The sequence below is a fragment of the Propithecus coquereli genome, unplaced genomic scaffold (genome assembly GCF_000956105.1).
Source record: "Propithecus coquereli isolate 6110/MARCELLA unplaced genomic scaffold, Pcoq_1.0 Scaffold70, whole genome shotgun sequence".
Lineage (NCBI taxonomy): Eukaryota > Metazoa > Chordata > Mammalia > Primates > Indriidae > Propithecus > Propithecus coquereli.
The window spans coordinates 5,834,142-5,854,824 of record NW_012153063.1 but is presented as its reverse complement, the minus strand read 5'-3'; the positions used below and the strand labels follow the sequence as shown (position 1 = coordinate 5,854,824).

Here is a 20,683-nt window from a genome sequence, read left to right as displayed (position 1 = left end):
TTTCTATTTTTAGTAGAGACGGGGTCTTGCTCTTGCTCAGGCTGGTCTTGAACTCCTGACCTCAAGCGATCCTCCGGCCTTGGCCTCCCAGAGTGCTAGGATTACAGGCGTGAGCCACCATACCCGGCCGCTACTGATTTTTATATGTTGATTTTGTATCCTGCAACATTACTGAATCTGTTTATGAGTTCTAATACTGTTTTTGGTGGAGTCTTTAGGTTTCTCTAGATATAACATCATATTATCTGCAAACAAAGATGATTTGGCTTCTTTTTCAATTTGGATGCCCTTTATTTCTTTCCCTTGTCTGATTGCTATAGCTAGAACTTCCAGTAATATCTTGAATAACAATGGTGAAAGTGGGAATCCTTGTCTTATTCCAGATCTTAGAGGAAAGGCTTTCAGTTTTTCTCCATTCAATACAATACTTGCTGTGGGTCTACTATATATGGCTTTTATCTGTTGAGGTAAGTTCCTTCTGTACCCAGTTTTTTGAGAATCTTTATCATGAAGGGATGTCAGCTTTTATCAAATGCTTTTTCAGCATCAATTGAAATGGTTTTTGTCCTTCATTCTATTGATATGATGTATCACATTGATTGATTTGCATGTGTTCAACCATCCTTGCTCCCTGGGATGAATCCTACTTGATCATGATGAATAATCTTTTTAATGTGTTGTTGAATTTGGTTTGCTAGAATTTTGTTGAGGATTTTTGCATCTATGTTTATCAGAAATATTGGCCTGTAGTTTTCTTTTTGTTGTTGTTGTTGTGTCTTTGGTTTTGGTATCAGGATGATGCAAGCCTCCTAGAATGAATTTGGGAGTATTCCCTCTTCCCTGATTTTTTGGAATACTTTAAATAGCATTGGTGTTGATTCTTCTTTGAAGGCTTGGTAGAATTCATCAGTGAAGCCATCAGGTTCTGGGCTTTTCTTTGATAGAAGACTTTTTATTACAGCTTCTATCTCATTACTTATTGGTTTATTCAGGTTTTGGATTTCTTCCTAATTCAATCTTGGTAGGATTTATGTGTCTAGAAATTTATCCATTTCTTCTAGTTTTTCCAACTTATTAGCATATAGGTGCTCATAATAGTCTGTAATGATCCTTTGAATTTCTGCAGTGTCAGTTGTAATGTCTACTTTTTCATCTCTGATTTTATTTATTTGAATCTTCTTTCATTTTTTCTTAGTCTGGCTAAAGGTGTTTCAATTTTATTTTTTAAAAAAAACAACTCTCGGTTTCACTGATCTTTTAATTTTTTTGTTTCAATTTAATTTATTTCTGTTGTGATATTTATTATTTATTTTCTTCTAATTTTGAGTTTGGTTTGCTTTTTCTTCTAGTTCTTTGAGATACATGGTTAGATTGTTTATTTGAAACTTTTCTACTTTTTTGATGTAGGCACTTATTGCTATAAACTTTCCTCTTGTTACTGTTTTACTGTATTCCATGGGTTTTGATATGTTGTGTTTTCTTTTTCCTTTTTTTTTTTTAGAAATTTTTAAAACAGTGATAAAATATACTTTAATTTACTTTGTTGAGTCAGAGGGTTGTAAAAAAACCATTGCTAAAGTAGATATCAGGCAAACAGAAAGGTACTTTAGAAGTCCAGTTACCTTGGAGTTTATTTAAACTAAGAAAAAAAAGTCATAATGTTTTCATGCAATACATACTTAATTTTTAAAATAACAATTGTGTAACAAATAGAAGAATGAATTAAGAATGCTGCACTTTTCATCCATACAAAACACCAACATTTTGGGCTGTACATAATTAAAGAAATATCTCAAACACTTTTTGAAATACTGTAGTAGCCAGTTCATAGAGGAATGCCATAGGTGGCATAGGAATGCAGTTTAGAAAAGAAAAAAAAAATCACACAGGAACTACTCAATTTCTTTAAAATTACTGAGCAAGACAAGCAACATTGAACTTCCATACCGATTTTTCACAATTTTTATATAGTACCTTGACTTAAATCCAAGAGCAAAAGTTAAGACTCTCCTCCTCTATTTTTGGTAAACAACTGCATGGTAAACTTAGATGACTTTTCCCCCTGAATTTTACCTGGGAGTGGCCTTTTAAATTTTTTATTTAAAAGAGGGAAGGTTTGGCACTTATATAGTGATGTCACCAATGTTAATATTTCTTGGGATCTCAGAAAGATTCATATTCTTTACAGCTGATACAGCATGGGCTGGAGCGCCTGCTAAGCCAGCCTCATATTTTTCCAGTTTATTTTGTGCATCGATTTTCATAACAATCTCATTCATGTTGGTCTCCAATACCATTCCTCCCATCACCATTTCTGAAAGAATATTATGAACCTTGTTTATGTGGAAAATCAAATCCATCTCACAGACATTTTTGAAACATTTGTCTAATGTTTCTACAAATACTTGAAGTAGACCTAAAATGTAGACTTTAGTAGACCTAAAATTCTTCACTTTCTGAAGAATCCACACAGAAGACAGAATATAACGTTGCATAATGTTTATAAATCAGTTTGTTGTCAGATCTCCAATTAATAATCCTCCCTCGAGGAAATTATAAACATTTTCAACTCTCTTAGATACCAAATGGAAAGTGATGATTTGCTGTTGTGTATCTTCACTGTAGGGCTTGTAGAATTTTGAAAGCCCTGGCTTCCCGGGGTTGGTGGGCCAACCAGGTGGGCACTGGAGGCCAGGATGGGGGCAGACAAATGAGCCTGGCCTTAGGATCTCACTGGTGGTCCTTCCCCACACACCTCTTTCTGCATGCAGGCGTGTGCCTTTTTTTTTTAGAAATTTTCAAATTTCCTTCTTAATCTCTGCATTGACTCACTGGTCATTCAGGAGCATACTGTTTAATTTCCATGTGTTTGTATATTTTCCAGTGTTCCTCTTGTTATTGATTTCTAGTTTTATTCTACTGTGGTCAGAGAAAATGCTTGATATAATTTCAATTTTTTTTCTTTTTGTGACCCGACATGTTGTCTATCCTTGAGAATGATCCATGAGCTGAGGAGAAGAACATGTATTCTGTAGCTGTTGGATGAAACATTCTGTAAACGTCTATTAGGTTCATTTGTTCTATAGTTCACATGTCCAACGTTTCTTTGTTGATTTCCTGTCTGCATGATCTGTCCAGTGCTGAAAGTGGAGGTTGAGGTCTCTGATGATTATTGTATTGGTGTCTATCTTTCTCTTTAGTTCTGGTAATATTTCCTTTATATATTTGGGTGCTCCAGTGTATTGGGTGCATATATATTTAGAATTGCTATATCCTCTTTCCAAATTGATTAATTTATCATAACATAATGACCTTCAATATCTCTTTTTATACCTTTTGTCTGGAAATCTATTTTATCTGATAGAATTATAGCTACTCCTGCTCTTTTTTGGTTTCCATTTGCATAGAATATATTTTTCCATCCCTTTATTTTCAGTCTATGTGTGTCTTTATAGGTGAAGCATGTTTCTTGCAGACAACATATAGTTGGCTCTTGTTTTTTATTCATTCAGCCACTTTATGTCTTGTGATTGGAGAGTTTAGTCTATTCAAATTCAGTGGTTTTCTCAATAGTTAGGGATTTACTACATGCCATCACTCTGGGATTGGTCATTGCTACCCCATTTAGTTTGTTTTATGAGGTCATGTTTTCCTGGATGTTCCTGATCTTGTGCATGTTCATCAATGTCCGGGCATTGAAGAGTTAGGAACTTACTTCAGTCTTCACAGTTTGGGCTTCTTTGAAACCTTCCTTCCTGAGCAGGCTTTCTAAGTATTCAAAGGGAATCGAGTGTTGTGATCTAAGTCTTTGGTCACTATACAGCCTTATCAACACTAAAAGTGCCCTAAAGCCAGTAATGCTGTGACTCTTGCAGACTCCTTGTGGTACCACCTTGGTGGACTTGGATAAGATATGGGAGAATTCCCTGGATTCAGGAAAATTTCTCACTCTCTTCCCTCACTCTCTTTGCTGGGCTGCTGAAACTGGGGGAAGAATGCTGATATTGCTGATATTGGTACTCTCTCATAGCCACTGCAGCTGGAACTTTGCCAGATCACACCTGAAGCCAGCCCAGTGTCACCTAAAGCCCTTGGGGACTTTTGCCTGGCTACTTCTGATATTTATTCAAAGCCCAAGGACTATTTAGTCAGCAGATGTTGAATCCTGCCAGGACTGGGTTCTTCCCTCAGGGCAGTGTGTTTCCTTCTGACCCAGGGTGGGTCTAGAAATGCCATCCAGGAGCTAAGATCTGGACTTGGGGACCTCAGGAGTCTGCTTGGTACTTTATTTTAATTTACTACATCTCAGCTGTTACCCAAGTTGCAAAACAAAGTCCTCTGAACTCTCACCTTACCTATACCTAAATGAAAGAAGATTCTCCCTGAGCCATACTGCCTGGAGTTAGGGGAGGAGTGACAGAGGCACTGGCTTGGCTGCCTCTGCTGATGTCTCACTCGGTCACGTGCACCCCAGTTCCACTGGTTCTGAGCCAGCACAGCTGCAGGAATTGCCCAAGGACTGCAGCCTTTGTGGCCTGACTGCCTTATGAATTTACTCCAGGCCCCAGGCCACTTTTTGTCAGCCAGTGGTAGGGCTAACTAGAGCTTGAGTTTCAGAGTGGGGGATTTCCCTCTTGCCAAGCTGGTCTAAATGCTCCCTTCATGGGCACTGGCACAATTCTGCTCTGTGCTGTGTTCCCCTGTGCCACGGTGGCTCTGTGGTCCAATGCAAAGTCCCACAATCACTTAAGTCTCTTTCCTCTGGGCACACAGCCTCTCTCTCCACTCAGCACGCTGGCACGGCCTTGCTGGGGAATGAGGAAGGAGTGGTGCAGGCAACTCAAGACTGTCTTTGCTGCCTCTTCAGTGTCTCTTTCCTTTATATAATGTTCAAACCAGGTACTAGGATCACTCACATGATTTTTGGTTCTTCTTAAGGTACTTCTTTGCATGGCTAGTTGTTGAATTTGGTGTTCATTCAGAGGGACGTTTGGAGGAGGCTCCTATTGGGTCATCTTGCTCTGCCTGCTCTCCATCTCTCTAATTTTTTAAAATCCAGTTTTAAGATGTGTCTGTGCTTTGGTGGAATGAAAAAACAATTAATAGACTCTTCTATATAAGAATCCATTATAATCCATAATTTCTCCTTCACTTTTTGGCCTAAATTAATGGCTACAGTTGTCTTAAGCCACCGATCATCAACTAGGAGAGATTTTGTTCCCCCGAAGGATGTTTGGAATATTTTGGATTGTCATAAGTGAGGTGGAGTGGTGTTCTATTGTAGCTAGTGGGTAGAAGCCATAGACTACAAAATATTTTATGATTCGCAGCTCCCACAACAAAGAATTATCTGGTTTAAAGTATCAGTGGTGCTGAAGTTGAGAAACTGCCATAAATAGTCTTATTTTCTGAATATTTAAGCATTTAAATCTTCTTAATTATGTTCAAGTTCTCCATCTCTCAAAAAGTGATCATGGTATCCTAATCTAGAAAGAATCTAGCCAGCCTCTGGGAGGAAAATCCTTTCTATCTTGTTTCCTCCCTTTTAACTTATCTTTCAGTGCTGGCCACACTTTTTCAACATTGCCAAAATAGGTTGTTTACTTATGTTCCTCTGGACACCAGTGTGACCCTGGGCTTGAGGCCATTTATCTTCTCTATAATATTATTTGTTTGTCCACTTTATTATCATCAAATAATAAGGATCCATCATAAACTTTTTCTTTTCTGATTTTTCATCAGTCATAACATTAAATCTCCATTTTCATTCCTTTATTTTTCAACATCATAAGCCTGTTAAAAAGAGAAGGCTTTCTAAATTCCATATTTTAATTGCAATTTTGTTATTTATATTTAATCTTTCCTTAATACGTTGGTCATGTGGACTAACTAACAAATACCGTGTTTTGTTACCCTAAGAGTAAATGTTTGTGTCTACAGAAGTGTCTGCTGTCCAGTGGGATCCTTTAGCTACTTTCGTTGAGATGAAGAGGATAGCTACTAAGTTTCTGAAGTAAAGCATGTGATTCAAGGAGAAGTTTACCCAGAGGATGTTTGCTTTTCACAGCATCTTAGGGAAAAGTTGGAGGATGTACAAAATATCCTCACTAAGGAGAGGATCACAGAACCTTACTGATAGAAAACAATTTTTGTGTGTATGCATGTGTGTTTGTGTGTGTGTGTGCACGACTCCATTTTATATACATGGAAAATAAAGAAGTGAAATCATTAAAAAAACATTTTATAGAAGTGAACACTGTACATTCAGGGAGGTATGGCCAAATTTTATATAGAACCTTTGATGCAAAAATATTTAACCACATAATATGTATTGAATCAGAGCATAGTTTGCTCACAGAGAAAAGGCTGAATGCAGAACATTCCTGTGTAAAACAGAGACTTTCGTCCGACCAGTTTGGGAAATGGGGAATCCAACTTGATATGAAATTTTAAGCAAATAGGATACGTCCTTTGAACCTTGACATATGGTAATGCTTAAAGCAATAATGACAAGAATGACATCCAAATCCAAACTTTCATTTGTTAACTCAAGTACCCTGTCGCATACTTACCTATATAATCATATCTACTCTAATAAAGAAGTACTTTTATAATGTTTTTCTTACTTATAATAATATTATAGAATTTGAAAGCAAAGAGTTGGTACTGAAGAGCCTGAAATTTAACATGTGTTTAAGTGTGTATGTGGGTTAGGTGTCAGCCCTCAAGGCAAGAAATGGGTATGGGAGACAGGGAAAGGAAATAGTTTGACAAATATTTTCAATACACTTTAAAATCATTTTTTAAATTTCAAAATATTAAAAGTGTACAAATGTTTTAGGTTACATGGATCATTTTTGTAATGCTTGAATCCTGGCTATAGGTGTACCCATCACCCAAACAGTGTTCATGGTACCCATTGGGTTGATTTATTTCTCTCTCCTTCTCCCTCTTCCCCTGGTTGCTCTCCACTGAGTTTTATTCCTTGTCACCAGACACAAAAATTAATTCAAGATGGATAAAAGACTTAGATCTAAGGCATGAAATCATAAGAATTCTAGAGGAAAATGTAGGAAAACCTCTTCTAGATATATCAGCCTAGGCAAAGAATTTATGAAAAAGACCCCAATGGCAATCATGGCAATAACAAAAATTAATAAATGGGATTTGGTTAAACTAAAAAGCTCTGCACATCTAAGGAAACAGTCAACAGAGCAAAAAGACAACCTACACAATGGCAGAAAATATCTGCAAGCTACACATCCGATAAAGGTCTAATAACAAGAATTTACAAAGAACTCAAGCAAATCAACAAGGTTAAAACAAACAACTCTATTAAAAAATGGGGAAAAGACATGAAGAGATGCTTCTCAAAAGAAGAAAGACATATGGTCAAGAAACATGAAAAAACTGCTCAATGTCACTAATCATCAGGGAAATGCAAATTAAAACAAATTTTTAATAGAAAAACGCATAAATTGAATAGATGTGTGACTTTGGGTAAATTATTTAGGCTCCCTGGACTTAAATTTTATGTTCTGTAAAATCAGAATAACAGTATTTACTTCACAGGTTGCTGGGAAATTTAATAGGTATAAAGTACTTAACATAATCCCTAGTATTTGGAAGGCAAAAAAACTATATTAAATATTATCATTTAAAATGGTTTTCAAACATGGAGTCTCAATGGAATGATGTTTCACCAACCATATCTTAAAAATAACAACTAAGGCCGGGCACGGTGGCTCATGCCTGTAATCCTAGCACTCTGGGAGGACGAGGCAGGTGGATCGTTTGAGCTCAGGAGTTCGAAACCAGCCTGAGCAAGAGCAAGACTCCGTCTCTACTAAAAATAGAAGGAAATTAATCGGACAACTAAAAATATATAGAAAAAAATTAGCCGGGCATGGTGGCGCATGCCTGTAGTCCCAGCTACTTGGGAGGGTGAGGCAGAAGGATCGCTTGAGCCCAGGAGTTTGAGATTGCTGTGAGCTAGGCTGACGCCACGACACTCACTTTAGCCAGGGCAAAAGAATGAGACTCTGTCTCAAAAAAAAAAAAAAAAAAAAAAAAATAACAACTAAATGCACAGAAGTTTCCTAATTTTTTTTATAAAATAAAGTAGATTGAAAGTGCTCATTAAAATAATGTCAGGTTTACTCAGTGGCATTCTAATAAGAATTTCTGAGTGGGAAACAAAAAGGTGGTGTTATGACTGGTACTCTGGAAATCATATTACCCATGTCTATGCCAGAGGTTGTACTCGTGGAAGTGTATCATGCCTGTGAATGTCAACTGTCATGTGTATTGTTGGAGAAAAGTAAGTCGAAAGTATTTGATATATATTGCTCACAAAGTAGGAAGAAAGAATGAACAATGAAAGATGGATGAGACAGGTTGCACACACAGTTGAAAAGACCCTGAAGGCCATGGTAATGAATTTGAATTTCGTTCTATAAGACATGTGAAACCACTGATTTTTTTTTAAAGCAGCAAAAAACAATTCTTTATCTATTCATTCTTAACAAACATTGAGTGCCTTTGGAAGCTCATGTGTTGCCTGCTGAGGATTTAATTGTTAGCAAGACAGATATGGTCATTGCCAGCGTAACCAGTAGGAAGGATAGGCAGATGAGTAAGTAGCAACACTGTGTTGAAATAGGTTAGAGAGGGGAAATATTAATACTAAGTCAGGAAAGTCTACTGCGAGGATAATAAAATGGAGAAAATAAAGCATAAGAAAAGAATTTACAAAATACTAGGATATTGGGATCCTCAGTATCCCAATAAGAGATGCAAAGTTTTTTACTAATGTTCATCTTTCTTTATTTGTGTATGTGTGTGTGTGTGTGTGTGTATTTATCATGAGGTAACCTTCAGCTTCCAGGTGACATCTAGTTTTATGAATACTGAGATATGGTTTTCCTGGCTTTACCAGTTCAATTTAAACCTAAGACTATGTCAACAAAAAGGTAGATGATTAAGTTTGCATTAATATTATGTTGAGAATATCAATATATATATAATATATGCCCTATAATACATTGATCTAAACACAAAACAGTGAAAGATTAACAAAAATCATCCTCATCTTTAAGATAGGGAAATAAAGACACCAAATTGCCTTGAAAACTGGGATATGATTTTCCCTCTAGACTTTGTCAGTTCCTCTGTTATCTTTGACAGCTGTAGGCATCATTGCTGGCTCACATTCTTGGAGATTTTAAGGCATTCATTTTTATTGGTGATTACACATATATATTACACACATATATTATAGGACAAAGCTCATGAAAATAGGTAAAAACAAAGGAATCCTGCCTAACATTATGAGAATGATATTTTTAATAATGAATGTTCAAAGTCTTGAACATAATAAATATGTAATTCCAAGATATCCAATGCCTTTTTCAGAACTAAATTTTTGTTAAGATAGAGAATTACCAACTATTATGATCACCTAAGAATCTTACATTTAACTGGAAATGTTGCTAAAATATTAAACTTTTACAATTGGCATACAGAGAAAGAAAAGAAAGCAAACTATAAAAGGTGTTTTGTTAGCTGTCGTAGTTTTGACGTTAATTTATTAGAAAAAAGCAAAACAAAACATGGAAAATGAAATCAACCCTGTCCCACACAAGAAATGGAGTGCTGCCTCTACAGAGGTCCAATCTGATCCAAATCATTCTTAATTTGTAAGAATAAATTCCAGTATTACCTGAGCAATTTAAATATAACAAAGTTAGTAGAAGTAACTGAACTTAACTCGATCTTACCAATTTGCTTTCCTTATGATGAAAGTACTTTATGTTTGTAAATCAATAAAAACAACTTTAAATGTAAGTCATTATTAGCTAAATACTTTGAAAACTTAAACACCCAAATCTTGTCCATTTATTTCAGCATCTTTTCTCTTCCACATTTGGTTGAAGTTATTGAAATTCATTTTACTAACCCAGAGGAGAACAATATTAATTTTCATTCTGAACACTGTATAAAAAGAGATCTTCCCCATTATTAAAAAAGAAAAAACTGTTTAGCATATCTAAATGAAGAATATACAGTTTATAACAGAGTACAATGGTAATCATGAAAAGCTACAGAATGGTATTATTCTCTTAAGACTTCCATCAAACCAGCCATAGAAAGTAAAATATGAAATCTAAGCAAAAGTTTTCAGACAGTCACACATAGATGCATATTGTAAATACTTCTATTCAGCTTATTAAAGGTTCCTGTATTGTCTATCTGTAATTTGTGGTTGTTTCATCAGCAGAGAGCATTGTCTTTAAGCTATAGTGAGCATCACTTCTAAGAGTTAAAGGAAATGGGAAGCGTGAAAAAGCTATGAAAGCAAGCAGACTAATTTGTGGTAATATCGAACTGAATAAAGGGCTGATTTCATCAAAGGCAGATGGAAAGATATTTCTGGGTTTTCAAATGTTAATGAATAAATAGCATTTAATTTCATAAATTTCCAAAGTTATTCGGAAGATAATTATTTCATAAAATTTTCTCATTTCCACTGCATGCAAGCAGCTGCATTGAAGACAACAGGAAGACGACGTGTGCGCGCAATTCAGGGCAGGAGGTAATAACTCATTATCATAACTCAAAGGAGACTTCTACAATATATGAAGGTTATCAGGGAGAAGGCTTCATGATGAGAGCATTTCTCTTCGATCCCTGTTCAGAAATACTTTACAGGATGAGAATTTATTCCAGTGAAACTCGGCCTGTTTTGCCAAACAAATCTGTCACTCTGAAGCAGCAACCCTAACTTTTTCTATCCTGGAGTTAACTAATTCAGATAATTTGATCTTGGATTGGGCATCAGGACATTCTTTCCCTATGGCATGTTGGCTTCTATATCCAGGAATAAACTAGAAAAAAATCAAAGCACTTCATGTATCAGAAACATCTGGTGGCTAAATTTTATAAGATTTAGTTGCAAAGAGTAGTTACATTAATTGTTGAGGATGCTGTACTTAACTTTAGCTGATGAATAACAGAGATTCTTTATTCCTTTACCTTTATCTCTGATTTACTCTCTAATTCTCCCCTTGGTCCTATCTTATCTTTATTCTACCACGTTTATATGAAAACCTGTTTCTTTTTACATTCAATATAGCTGGGTGACTAGATATTTCTACAATTATAAAATAACAGAGCTGGAATGGATATTTAAAAATTAATCACATGTTAAACTAAGACCCAGAGAGACCGAGCACCTTGTCCAATGTTACCTGGCTAATTTTTGATTGAGACCAGATGAAAACACATGTCTCTGGATTATTTAGACTACATTGTACTGTGTAGTAGAAGATCCAAGACTGCAGGAATTATAAAACTGAGGAGATATGTAAAATACAGGTTCCTAGATCTCTTCTAGATTTAGTAAATCAGAATTTCTGAGGCATGCCATGGAAATTTGTACTATTAAAAAGACTCCAGATGATTCTTATGAATGGTAAAATTCAGAACTGTGGTGTGCCATAGTGACCTTCGTAGATTCCACAGGATATTATTAAATTTGTCTTTGGGGTCTTAGAATACTCTGTTCTAGTTTCTGCCCTTAGTCCACTTTGGTATGATTCAAAGTTGTTAAAAAGAGATGTACAAAACCAAGGAACATGTATTTGTAGAAGAAAAGAGAAGGGCAAACACTATAACTGGAAGATATAAAACATGGTAAAAAAAATGTCTTTTATGGAGCATCAGAGGCATACATTTTAGAAGAGAAATGAATTGCCTTCTTTATCAGAAATATGGAGGTTCAGTAAATGGGATAAAGAATGTCACATGTATAGAGAGCTGGTATTGATGATGTTTTGATGGTAATGTTGTTGATTTTTATATTGTCTATCATGAACCTGGACGAATGAGTATTGAAGATAGGAAGAACAAGCTGGGTCAGGAGCTGAAGTATAAGTTATACTGGTTGACCTTGAGACATGTTCAATCTACTGAGAAGGACAGAGATTTGGGTATGATGGTATCAGATTTTGTTGGCTGTGGAGTGCATTGTCGTTGTGAGGTCTCCATGGGTATCCCACAATGTGATGAGTCCTTATGAGTCTTCTGATCCATGGAGGGTCTTCTGAGCTTAGATTTGTCTGATACATCTCTATTAGCTTTGTCCCTTTCTGTCAAGGTCTTAATAAAAAAATTCACTTTCAAGGCTCAAGCTTCAAATTAAGCAAACATCCTCAGATTTCTGAACTTTACACCTCAGAGGTGTAAGGCTCTATTCACCTCCTAGAGGACAAGAGACATGAACAATGGAGGATCTAGCTCCTTGCTACCTGACTCATGTAAACCAGCAGCAGGAACATCCATATCAGCTGTGATCTCGTTACAAATGTAGGATCTCAGCTCTCATCCTGGACCTACTGATTCAAATTTGCATTTGGGTTTCTTTGATTTCTTTAAACATTGTCTTTGCAAATGCAACTTCAACCACCTATATTGGTTAGATTCAATCATATGGCAATTCCTATTCCATTTCTAGTAGGATTTTGTCAGAGTTAGAAGGCTTTTTAACTCCACCATTCCCAGCTTCTCAACTGAAAATAGTTACAAATGCCAGATCATTGATCTAAGCTGAGTCATCTTAGAAAATTAGTTTACTCTTTCTGTGTCTCGGATTCCTTACCTTTAAAAGAGCAAAAGTAATAGAACTCAATTTATTGTATTGTTAAGAGCTTAATCATATTAACTCATGTAAACCACTTAAAACAATGCTAGATATATAGTAAGTCTCAAATGATGTTAGCTATTGTCATGAAGATTTTGAAGATGATGTGTGCTATTGTCTGAAAAGTCTGTAATCTAGAAAGAACTGTACCAATTTTAGGAATTTTTATTACTGTTCAATCCAGGATAGATCTTTTTCAATAGGTAAAGGAGCAGATTCCTCTTGATTTATTTATGAGCTGAATTCTAAAGAAATCTAACCCCTTTTAACTAACAAATATTATATAGATTTCATGCATTTTACATGATATCAACAAATAGAGTGAATCATTCTAATTTGAAAAAATGTACAAGGAATTTTTATGGGCACTGAAAGTCAATTTTTCATTCAATTATGAATTAGGTTATACTGGTGGTATTGTAGAGACTGCTGGTGGCATCTATTGATGAAGGCAGAGAACTGATCATAATTGTCATTGATTTGTACATTCATAGGGGAGAGTGAGAGAAAATACAGGATGAATCATTTTCATTTCCAATTTACATCAGTATTTCCAAATAAATATATTTATTAGTAGAAGATTGTATTTAGTCCTTATAATAAAACTAACATGGAAACATTAAAGTTATCTAAGTATATCAAGAATTTTGAATTTATTTCAAAAAGAAAACATACATAGCACTAAATTTCTGACAATGCGTAGATACTATCATGCTCCTACTTCTTTCTATTGTGAGAAAGATTTTGGAATAAAATGAAAAAGACCTGTAAGGCAGAGATGTGGCCTCCAAGATTCAGGCAGATCCGGGTATATTCAAAATTTTTCTTTTTTATGAGACTTTTTACAGTTGTTTATTTTCTAAAAAATTCTGGCAGAAAAAGGCAGCTACTGCTTGAAATAAGATTTGTGCATTCTGGGAGGTGACTCTGGAGAGTAGTGTAGCTGTTTTGAAACAATAAAATGAAATCTATAAGAAAAGACAGTGGAGCAAGTAAGCAGTCCCTAAGCATAACTGATCACTCCCCTTTGCTTAGAGAAAGCCGGACCTAATTCAGTGAGAACTCCAGCTTCTCAACAGCTCCCCAACATTTGAAAATGTAGCTGCCTTAGCAGAGTGGTGGTAGTTTTCTTTTCTCTTTTTGTTTTTTCTTCAACATATTCTCCTCACATATGTTCAAAGAGAACTTTTCATTCAATTGCTACCCTTTGAGAAAGCTTAAGGTGTAATAGGTGAGAAGTCAAAAATAATTAAGGGAAGAAATAGTCTCCCTGAAGGCAAAGTAAATCTTTTTGTAAATAACTCCCACCAGACTTACTAGAAATATGACATTTGTAGCATTGTGTGGTGGCATTCAACTTTTGCTTTTTTAGGGACAAAAAACTTGAAGTAATTATCTTGGCTTGATTTCTTAGTAAAATATAGAGGATTTCTATGAAGTAATAGTGTTGAAATTGCTTCTTTTTTCCCCCCTTCAAGAATGATATTAGAGTTAAAGGAACAAACTTCCACTTAAGACAGAATTAAATAAAAGGCATTCACTGCAGTCAACACAAAGCAAACACTAATAATTTCAGGGCTCAATTTCCTTAAAAGATGAAATAATTTTAGGTTAATGTACAAAAGTTTCCCCGTAATGATTTCACTTGCAATTTCTCTATGGGAAACATTCCTCAGCTCCAACTGATTTCTCAACAGAGAAATGCACTAGAAAAACAGACAAATGGCATGCTATGGCAAAGTGGGAAAAAGTATGTTTAATAATAGGGAAAGTTAATGATTTATATTCTAGACTAAACCTCTTTGGTATTATAATCTTTTTAGTTTGAGTTTCTCAGAAGACAGAGTGTGAGTATTGACAAGTACAATACAATGGCATATGCCATGTTAATATACTCTATCATATAAATTTGAATATTTTAATTTTAATCCTTTATATAAAATGCATTATGGATATTTTAAAACAGCCTCTACTTCCTGTGTACATATGACTTCTATTTGTAAATACACTTATTTATTTTGTATTTCTCTTATAGGGATAATAGCCAATATTATTCAGAATATTTATAATGGCTTTTAAATCTTAAGACTGCTTTAAGGATTGCAACTAAGGATTACACTAAAGAGATCAACATTTCAAAAAATTTTTCTTAAGCTTTTGACTTTTCAATATGAAATATCCTTTTAATCAGCTACAAATGAAATGTTGTCCCTTCACCTGTATGGGAGCATATTATTAGCACATACCTGCAGATTACATAGCTTTTGGTGGTTCTCTGTGTGTTTGAAAATGTGATTGAGAATGACACTTTCTTACTCTTTGCTCTGTCTCTTCTTCTCTTCTACTATGCTTCATAAACAAACTGTCTTAAAGTTCAAGTATCAAACGTCGTAGGTTGTCCCAGTGGAAGTTTGCACTTTACTTTTGTCCCATAGCTTGCCAGGAAATGTGCCTGCTCAGATGACACATCGTGTCAATCCAGTTCATACTCTCTACCTATGCGCAGTGGGGACAACTTTCAATTTAACCTTTATATTCCTGATGTGGGGGTGGAAAACAAGAGGACACGAGGACAATATCCTTTCTGGAGAAGGAGAAACTTCAGGGATGAACAAGGACAGTTTGAGCTTTTAAAAAGAAAGAGGGCATAGAAGCCTAAATGAATAGAGTATAGGGGCTTGAGGAAGAACAGAAAACCCAGTATTTGTGAGTATTTTAAAGCTGAGTGTCTGGGAAGAGCATTTGTAGTTAAGTTCAAAAATGTCTGCTTATCCAGAAAATAGTTGGAAGGCAGGAAGCAGGTTTTACTCCAGGGCCTATTGCTTGAATGAATGCTGGATGAAGGATGAATGAATGTATTATTTCAGTGTGGATGAAATAAAAGTAACATTCTTAAATGGCAATTCAGGTAAATACTTCTACTACTACTGATTGATTATGATAATAATGATGACTCATTAAAGGCTTGTTATATGTCAATCATTTTGTTAAGATCATTACATAGAAAATCTCATGTAATCCTTACAAAAATCTTGCAAAGTAATATTCTTACTTTATGCATGAGGAAACCGAGACTGATGATAACTAAATAACTTAACCAAACCTTACTCTGGTTAGTAGCAAAGCCTCAGACTCGTTTAGGCAATCTTTATTTAAGCCCATCATAGTCTGTCACATGGTCATCAGCTGCCACCATGTTTTAATAAGAAAAGCAATTGCCACCACCTATATTTCATATCTAGCTGCAGGTAGTCACTACTTAAAACACGATTCTGGGTAACCCTTTGCTCTTTTCTTCTGGCTCTGCAGAGTTGGATCTAAGGATGAGAGTCACATCTCAGTTTTAGTCCACCTTAGTTACTGAAGCAAACATGACACACTTCCATTAAACATTGCTCATTCCTGTTGTGTTAGATACCAGACAGGGGTATGGAGAAGAGTGAGAAAAGCAGACATGAGCCCCACCCTAATGGAGCTCATAGCTTAGCTGGAAAAACAAGTAACAAATAAATAAAGATATAAGTATAGCATTAAAAACTGTTATATGAGATATGTAGGAAAAATAAATGAAGCAAAGAGAGCATTCTTCTTGGGACCTGATCTAGTCTGTGAGGGTCAGAAAGCTTGTCTAACAAAGGCAAATGGGCAGAAATTTGAAGAAAGAGAAGGAGTCAACCAAGTGAAGAGGAAATTGGTTGGATGAAATAGCACATACAGAGGCTTTAAGGCAGGAAGATGTGGAAAGAAAATGAGAGAAAAACAGTGTAGCTGAAACCCAAGGCTCAAAGAGGAAAGTGATATGAAATGAGGCTGTCATGGAAAAGGAAAGGACTAGATCATATAATCATACAGGGACTTAACAGGGTGAAGAGACAACCTCTTTGCTTGAGATTGGCCAGGGTTACCATTACTGTCCTGGTGTAAGTAATAATAGTGCCCCCTTAAGTGTTCTGCTTTGAATGATAAATTATAAAAAGCCTCAACCAACCATCTCATTTGCAGCTAAATACACAGCTTAGCTTTTGCTTCCTGCTCTACATAATTCTCAATCATCACCAGAGGATTATTTTAAAAGAAAAATCTAAAATCAAGCCCAGCTCTGACTCCATGTTCACAGCCTGCCTCCTGGAATAAAGGAGAATAACCCAGAGTAAAATGGATATTCCAGTGGACTGGGGTTTTTTTTTCTATCTATGATGACGCCTTCATGGACCACAGCAAAATAAGATTTATTTTGGGATAATCTACTCTGGACTATTCAGCTACTATTACTCCCTATCATTCATTAGGAACCAGTTTAATTTACTAATTCTATGCATATGAGCTTTTCTTTTTCTTTTTTCATTTTTCCCTTAAATCCACTATTCACAATCTCATAATCCTATGTGGCCCAGCAAACCTGGGCCTCAATTGTGCCTAAGGAAATTAAAAACTGATTTTTTTTCCTTTGAAAAATATTAAGAATATCACTCAAGGAGCCATATTAACGGACGATTAATTGAGTGTCTTCTGAGTCTTCAGTTTCATCCCTACATCTCTTTTTCCAGCAGGCTAACAACTCTTTATGCCCCCATTCCTACTCCAAATGTTGAGGAGGGGCCTTCCTATTTGCTCATGGGAATTTATCTTTATGGGTTTATTTTTCTTGTCCTACCTACTTTCTCCCAATGTTAAACACTGATTGACCTTCTCATAAGAAATGGGGTCTCAACTGGAATTAGGGTTGCTTTTATGGGTTCCCTAATTATAGGGAAGGGGGACTGGTTTGTTGTTGTTCTCTATTGTGAAGCAGGTTTACCATGTTCCGGCATCAATCACAAGGGAGGACTCTAACCAGCTGACCAATTCCACATACCAGTATCAACCCACTTGCATGGGTCTGGTGAGACAGAACACTCACACGACAAGTTAAGCAAAGCAACTTTATTGTTCACAGACTGGCAGCAAGGGGACAACAGAAGCCCAGGATTCATAGTTAGATCTCCCCTCCCCGAGGCTAAGAGAAGCTGCCCAGGGCAGATGGAGTCTCATTTGTTCATGCCCCCAGTTGCCACTGCAGCTGAGAAACCCTGAGAGCAGGCTGCTCTGGGTTTTATACCTCAAGGAAACCATGATTTGCCGGGATAAAGTGTTGTAGGGCATCCTGTTCTAGGAAGAACTGAAACAGAGCCTGGACTATTCTGACAGTTCTTCCTTATCTCAGGATATTCGATTTCCAGCACATTCTATAGTTATGCTGATATCTACAAGTGGGAAAAGGGGAGGAAGAGCTGAGTTGGCCCAGGCCATCTGGAGACCATCCTGCAAAGCTTATATGCATCTTATTCTGCATTAGCCCAACAGTTAAATATGGTCATCTTGTAGTAATCTATACCTCACTTTGTCGTAATATAGGCTGCTTTCTCTCTCCAACACTCCTTCCCCTCAATAAAATGTAGTATTATGTGATTTTAGTATTTTTCTGATCCATTGCAGTAGAAATGGGTGAAATAATCAATGCTTGTGGTATCTATTAATACATTTATAATTGGTGCTCATGGGCACCAAGTATATGACCAAAAAAGACAAAATGAGACCTTTCAGGATAATTCTCCAAATTGCAAGGTTCCAAATAGCATGTTGGCAGAGTGAAGACTCTGGCCTTTCCTGTTCATGCCCCCTGCTGTTGTCACGGAGGCTAACTTGTATAGTGATGTGAGAAGAGACATAGATTGGAGTGAGCCTACGACTTGGTTCAGTTTTGTAAAATAGCTGAGTTCAGGTTTTAGAGTCAGAGTGCCTTGGTTTCACCTCTCATTAGCTATATGACCTTGGGCAGCTTAAACTCTTAAGCCTAAATTTCCTCATCTATCAGATGGGAATGATAATGCCTATCTCAGGGATTGTTGTGAAGGTCAAATAAAATAAGTCAGAGATAAAAATACTCCATAAGGGTTTTCTATTTTAATTATTATAATTGGCCAATATTTTTAACTTATACAAATTTTGCTCTAAATTTATCCATCTGGTCAAGGTTTAAAATTTCCATGACCTGTTACAATAAGATTTACAATCACATAAGGTCGATAAAATCCCTTAAGATTTTGCAAAGCGTATTGATCTATCTTCTCTAAGTTAGCCATAACCCCAAAGGCTTTAGCCTTTAAGGGGTAGTAGGAAAGCTCTATTTTGAGAAATTTTAACTATACAAACCTTTACACTTTGGTTGCTCTGCAAATTATTAAAAGCTCTAGACACCATAATCAATCAAAATTGGCCAATATTCCCTGCAGTTCCATTAATTTTTTCCTATGAACCCTCTTTTCAACATTTATTGACAGCTGGCATTCTATTCTGATCTATTCCTGTTTTAAGTTATATCGATATTCCATGTTTGGTACTGTAAGATCTGAAATAACCTGCTAAACTTTAAGTCAAACATCATAGATATCTTTAACCAAATACTTTTGGTTTCTTAAAAAATTTATTCTTACAAAATTTTCTTGTGAAATTTTGATGAGGTTTACCCTGAGTCAGAAACTGTGTGTGTATGTGTGTGTGTGTGTGTGTGTGTGTGTGTGTGTGCATGTGTGTGTGTACTTTTCAAACGAATAATGCCAGATAAGATAAAAATGAAATATGACATATACAATAGCCTGCCATGGGTTAATCTATATTACTTTAACTCTCTGAGCCACCTTATGTATAGAATGTAGTTGTTGGATTATATAATTTCTATGTTCCTTAAAAGTTTATATTTTAGACATTAACCACGTTATACTTATCATCTCCATACTGTCATGTTTAAACCAAATACTTTATGTCCTTAGAAAGGAGGAGCCATAGACACTTACTGAGTGCCTATTACGTGCTAAAAAATTTCAGTAATGTTATGTACTGAATATTCGGCAACTCAGTGAGGTACATAATGTCATTGCTATCTTACAGATAGGAAAAAAAATGAGGCTCAGAGCCACTGAGTCACTCACCAGGGTCACATACCTGGGAGGTGGCACACATCAGGTCTGATTTTAAAGTCACTGCTTCAGCATGGAGTCCCCTGATACACAGAATTTAAGAAAGTAGCCCAAGGTAAACTGACCTTCTTACCAACTGAAAATTCCGCATCTTAGTACAGCTCTTCTTGTCTATTTTTTGGAGTATACTAGTATATCTTTCTGAAGCCCTATTTCAGAAAAAGAATATTAAGTGATAAATCAGTACATAAGGAGGCTTTGGTAAAATTCCTTTAATACAATATTGTGCCTTAATTCCCTCTAGTGAAAGAGTCTCCTAAGATTTTAATTCCTTTGATTGCATTCCATAATATTCTAGATATAAGAAGTCCCTAATAAAACTTAAATCCAAGAGACGTCTAACCAACAAGTATTAATTCAGCAAATATTCATTGGGGACTTGCTGGGGGTCAGACACTTTTTGCATAACAGTGACCAATTCAAACACATTCCTCACCATGAAGAATGGACAGATTTATATGAACTGTGAATCGGATAGTAAATCAGTTGGTGCTATAAAGTGAAGAAAACTTTAAGAAGCAGCAAATGAACTCCCATGGACAACACAAGACTTTATGTCGGGAGTAATAAGAGGCCAAATTCAAACATATATTTCCACAAGATTATAGAGGGCCTTGAATGCCAGACTATGGAGTCTGCGCAATTTCATCAAGAAGATAAATGTGAAAACCACCCTTAGCGTTATTTCTAAATTTAATTCAAAACAAGAAAAATTAAGGATGATTAGCACAATCAAGCATCAATCCTCCAGTGCTATTTTTGAAAGAAGATAGAGAATAATCCTTTTACTTTGTCAATTTCTACTTTAGAAAATAAAATTTCCTGTTTTCTTTCTCTTCACATGTTCAGCGTGAATAGACAGTTACTCTGTTGATTTACCCTAGGGGGATCATTTGCTCCAACATAGATGGGAATTCAAGTCAGCAGCCTTCTATTTCTAATACTTTCTCTGTCACTGCCCCCTACT

General features: G+C 35.9%; 1 pseudogene; it reads right to left on the bottom strand.

Annotated features, from left to right (window-relative positions):
• Positions 1–2,096: 2,096 nt before the first annotated feature.
• LOC105823920 lies at positions 2,097–19,807 on the bottom strand (annotated as a pseudogene).
• Between the last annotated feature and the right edge of the window lie 876 nt (positions 19,808–20,683).